The following is a 6000-nucleotide window of genomic DNA, read 5'->3' as shown; positions in this document are numbered from 1 at the left end:
GGAGAGTTGGACATAGTGCCATGGAGAAGGGGCAGTGTCAGAGAGGGGGAGCAGTGTCAGGGAGAGAGGGGGCATAGTGCCATGGAGAAGGGGGGGGGGGGGCAGAGAGCCATGGAAAGGGGGGGCAGTGTCTGAGAGAGGAGAGTGTCAGGAAGAGCAGAGTGTCAGGCAGGGGAACAGAGTGTTAGAGAGAGAAGGAAAGTGTTAGGGACACGGAAGAGGGGGGAAAGTGTTAGGGACACTACATGTCATGTCACTATGGTGCTGCAATCGTGTGAGGGGTCATTAGGGGGTGCCGTTTGCACGCCTATAGGTGTGAGACATCCCCCTTGGCAACAAGCAAATCCCCTTAGACTAAACAGACGGGCAGCGCACAGCTCTCTCTGCCCGGCTGTCATTTCTTTAAATTTTGCACCCCCGGACCACCCCTTAGATTCGCCTATGGGTGCGACTGCTGGCATTTAAACAGTGGCAATAGCAAGTCACACCCTTTTCCCCCCATGTGCTCTATAGTCATTTTCTATAGGAAATGTGGTACTCTTTACTTAGTTGGGCGCCAGCGATTGAAATCGCGGGCGTCGGGGGTAAAAATCGCGGTCATCGCGGTCATCGCGGGCATCGCGGGTAAATCGGGATGACCGCGATGCCCGCGATGACCGCGATTTTCCCATAGGGAACAATGTTAAAAAGGCTGATTGACCGCGATTTTACTGTTAAATGCCTCAATGGACCCGATTTGGCCATAGGAATCAATGTTAAATGGGCCACAGAGCCCAAATAGGCACAATTAACCCTTAAATGTCCCCGCCAATTTTTAACGCCACCCCACGATCCACGCCAACCCGAAGCGTGGCGAGCGCAGCGAGCCCGCGAGGGGCGGCGGTACGCGTCCTCCGACCTTTTCATGCCCTACTATCCACTAGGGCGTGGAGTGAGAATAGAATAGTGTGGCGAGCGCAGCGAGCCACCGAGCCCGAAGCGTGGCGAGCACAGCGAGCCCCGCGAGGGGACGCGGATACCTTCACAGGTAGACGCGTCCCCTCGCGGGCTTCACAGGTGTCCGCATCGCCACGGACACCTGTGAAGCCCGCGAGGGGGCGCGTCTACCTGTGAAGGTATCCGCGTGCGCTCGCCACGCTTCGGGCTCGGTGGCTCGCTGCGCTCGCCACACTATTCTATTCTCACTCCACGCCCTAGTGGATAGTAGGGCATGAAAAGGTCGGAGGACGCGTACCGCCGCCCCTCGCGGGCTCGCTGCGCTCGCCACGCTTCGGGTTGGCGTGGATCGTGGGGTGGCGTTAAAAATTTGGGGGGACATTTAAGGGTTAATTGTGCTTATTTGGGCTCTGTGGCCCATTTAACATTGATTCCTATGGCCAAATCGGGTCCATTGAGGCATTTAACAGTAAAATCGTGTCCATCGGGCCTTTTAACATTGATTCCTATGGCAAATCGGGAGCATCGCGTCGCGGGCATCGCGGGTACATTTATGGCCGGCCGCGACGCGACCGACACGATTTCCATGTTTAACATGGGTTTCAATGGGAAATCGCGGGCATCGCGTCGGTCGCGTCGCGGCCAGACATAAATGTACCCGCGATGCCCGCGACGGGCGCCCAACTAAGTAAAGAGTACCGGAAATGTTTGTACAAGTTCTGTACTTCCAACAGTGCAGAGGTTGTCATTTCACTGCTATAGCAAATCTTACTGCAGCATGTAGCAGATAGATATCAGTAGGATATACAGACAATGCTGTGCTGGTATAGAGGATGCTCTGGTAACAGGACCGAGGTGACAAGAAAAGAATTAGATTGGCACTGATATAATGAGGTTGCAAACCTACAGGAATGAACAGGCTTGTCTTGCACATATTATAGATGGTTTCATGGGGTCAGAAGCCATATAATGGCAAACAGTCGGGACCGAGACAAGAGTTGTCTGATGAAACCAGGAGATAAAAGAGACTTAATAGTCCAATAACAAGCAGAGGTCAGGGGTTCCAGAAGGTCATAAGTTCAGGATCAAACTAAAGGTCAGGTTTCCAATGTAGCATTCAAGAAATTCAGCAACAAGCACAGAAATAGCCATGCAAACGTCAAACAGTGACTTTTTTATACAAAGCCCCCTTTTTAATGGGTAACAATCAGGAAGGATCAAAGGCAGCTGGAGACTGGTGCACATGGACTGAGCACACTAGAGACTAAGGGGCAGATTTATTAAGCTTGGAGAAGAGATAAACTGGAGATAAAGTGGAGAAAAGGTAAAAGGCGATAAAGCACCAGCCAATCAACTCCCAGCTGTCTTTTTCAAACACAGCTCATTGGCTGTGCTTTATCTCCTTTTACCTTTTCTCCGCTTAATCTCCAGTTTATCTCTTCTCCAAGCTTAATAAATCTGCCCCATGAACTTGCAAATGAGCATGCTTAGGAGACACAAAACTGACAATTAAGTAATTATATTTTTCTTTAGCAAAATCTTATTTTTGTTTCTCACTAAGACTATTTCTTTAATACTTTACATAAATTTTTTCCTCTCTCACTTTCTATATATAGCTTCGGCTTCCTATCACTAATATTTATTATCATGTAGTGTTCAAGACTGGTTACTAATACCATTCATTGAGCTGGGGGAAACAATGTATTTTTTACTTAGTATTAACCCCTCCCTCTCATGCACCTGAGTGGTATTAATAAACTAATACCCCTTTAAGGCAGAAAATCCCCCAAAACCCAGGTGTTTCCCGGATACAAAAACCTGGGTAGAACTAGACTGAAAGGTGCTGACCTCCTTTCACACAGCAACAAAAACCCGGGTATTTCCCGTGTCGACCCCTTTCACACAGAAGCTGGATTTTCCCTGCAAAAGGTCATGAAAAGTGGGAGGTGTCTGCTCACTGCATTGCATTAAACATGGCTGACAAGTTGCAGAACCTGAAAGTCATGAGTGCTCTGTGTGTTTTGCTGTTTACAGTAAATCAGAGCATTATGCAGATGCTTACACTGTGCTACCTGGCACAGTGTTATGCCAGGAGGAGAAAGGCACAATTTTTGGTGGAGAGGGCTTCCACTCGACGCAGGTATTTGCGCCGGAGGAGAGTCCTGATTTTGTCCAGTGTTATCTCCATCCTGAAGTCTACAAGTGCCTCAAACTGGTCGTTGTGGGCCAGAGACCGCAGGCATGGAGAAGCTTTCTGGGAGACTGTGGAAGCTTTTGCACCTGAGCAGTGGCTGGCACATTTTCGGATGTCACGAGCTACCTTCAACTACCTGCTGGAACTGGTCACCCCAGCACTTACAAGGGGATGCACCAATTATCGGAAGACCATCGAGCCATGCAGGACACTGGGAATTGTGTTGTAGTGGTACGCAACCCCAGGGGAATACCGAACCATCTCATGTCTGTTTGGTGTGGGCATTTCTACGGTGTGTGTTCTAGTGCGGGAATATTGATATTTGTACCCAATCTTAGATACTCACAACAAATACACCTAACAGGCACATATGTTGGTTTCTGCAGAGCTGCATTTGTGTGAACATGCATCTTTCTTCCGCCACTCCCTCTATACATGTATAATAAAGGTGCAAGTGGCAGGTGCATTCTAATACATATGCCCACAGTCTATTTCTGTGCATGCACAGAGAAAATGCATGACATGCAAATTGGATTACCAGTACCGTAGGCTATTATCCCTACAGCTTCCTTATGGGACCAGTATTATCTATATAACATGTCATGTGACCATTTCCACTGGTTACAAATTTATACAGAGATTTCCCCAAATCGACTGTCACTATTTAATTTGTATGACCCAACATCAGAACTACTTTTGTGATGTTCTACTTTATTAAAGCATTAGCCCTTTGAGTGCCAACTGAATTTATCAATATGCAGTAGGTGTGGAAATTCCCAAGCAAGCATTCATTATAATGGCCTGTAATGTTTACCTTAAATAGGAAATATAATCTTTCTTTAGCAATTAATAGAGAACAGGAACCTTAAGTACAGTTAAAGCTGCTGTATAGGGGAGTGTGTAAAGCTCCCTGTATTGAATAAATGAAAAAAAGAAGGAAATACAGCACTAAGGTTTGACTGAAAAAAAATCACTAACAATCTTAATAATGAATTGTATTTATTACATATTATGACAAACATGACAATCACAATTATTAGAGAATTCTCTAAAAAATGGGGAATAAAAATTACAAAAATAAAAAATGGGGAAAAAAATGAAAACGAGAGTCTTTGTTAGCGTGATTGCTCCAGTGAGTAAATAGTATAAAAGCAGTTCATGTGCACCAGAATAATTGTATAGTTACCAGAAGAGACTTAGGCATCGATGTCTCCTATATTTGGAGGAGGTTGAAGGATTGTCCCAGAGATTGCCCAGCATGAGGATCCAAATTTACTCAGTGAAAGAAAGCGGATTTGGCAGGCTGGATGGTATATGAATACCTGGCTTTGTCACTGCATACATGGCTGAGGTTATGGAATCCTTGAATTGAAGAAGCCGGTCGGGAACAGGGATAGTTACTGGACTGGTATAACAAGGTGCAAGCTGGAGCAGAGGTAGTGGAAGCTCAACGCGTTTCGACGTCTTCACAACACTTTTTATTTGAATTTATATAACAAATGTTATAGTGTGTACACACAGTGCGATATGGCTTTTAGGGCTTGTGAGCCCGATGCGCTGCCGATGCGCGCTCCCGTGTGAGTGCAAATCGCAGCCAAATAGAGAGGGCAGGCAAGACTATATAGTTCAGATCTGCACTATATAGTCTAAATTGTGCCACTCCATGCATGCTGTGCTATGCGAGTCCCGATGCGATCTGATCGCATCGGGACTCGCATAGCACGGCATAGCTGCCGTGTGTACACACCATTAACTACACTGGCATTTTTAGACAACATTTTGAACATCTCTCACAGAGATGTTGGCACTGAAAGGGTTAAAAAAATATATATTATACCTGCAAAAAAATTGGGATTTCCAAAAGTTTCAAATTTTTAATCTTTTAGTGCTGACAAGGTATTCCTGAAAAAGCTCTTAAGGAAAGGTGTCCATACATACATTGCTTATACATTCACCCCTGGGTTCACATGTTACAGTACTAACTGCAAGGGGTATTAGTCATAATCAAGGGGTTATGACTAATTTTACAAACGTGCACTTACCTTTATGCCATAGTGAATTAAATCCCCTCATCTTCCCAGGTAACTCGGACAGGAAGCGCGATGCCCTGAGGACATCGGGCCATGTTAGAGCTCTGCCGCTGTCGCCTGGGTAGGATTTATTCAGGGCCAACACTACCACTAGGCAGCTGCCTGGGTCGCTGGCCATTGGAGGGCACCTCTTTAGCCCAACATTTAAATTCAATATAATTGGTACTGGCAGGGGAGACACTTGTGCAGTGGGTTGTAGCCGTCCTCACCACGGGGCGCATCACCAGGCCCAGGCGGTGGCTGCTGCACCACTCCCGGGGCAGGCCTGTCAGCAGCTGCTTTGGGCTGAGGGTGGCCGGGCAAATGGATGGGCCGGAGGATGTCAGCGGCCAGGGGAGTCTTCCTGCCTTCTACTTCCGCCTGCCCCTCACCAGTGGCGTCAGCGGGGAACAGTGCCACCTCGGCTGCAGTGCTATGCGGTCAGATACCCTCCAACATGACCCATTGCATTCGGTACACAATGCGCTGTTCCTGGACGTCCCTGGTAATGTATGATTGTCATCACCTGTGTTGAAACACCCTTCTCGTCAATTACCTAGTTCCACACAGGTGCTGGCAATCATACATTACCAGGGAAGTCCAGGAGCAGAACATTGTGTACCGAATGCAATGGGTCATGTTGGAGGGTATGCAGTCAGCGGCTGCAGCAGGGACGGTCTCCCCACCAGTTGCAAAAGAAGGAATCAGTGGCAGCACCTCCTGAACAGCGCAGCGGTGACCTGGCTGGTCGCTGCACCATTAATTAGACACTGGAAGCACCGCCCCTGTCAACCCGACGGT

Source organism: Crinia signifera, chromosome 6 (assembly GCF_055691185.1).
Source record: "Crinia signifera chromosome 6, ASM5569118v1, whole genome shotgun sequence".
In the NCBI taxonomy this organism is placed as follows: Eukaryota; Metazoa; Chordata; class Amphibia; order Anura; family Myobatrachidae; genus Crinia; species Crinia signifera.
This window is presented reverse-complemented; position numbering follows the sequence as displayed.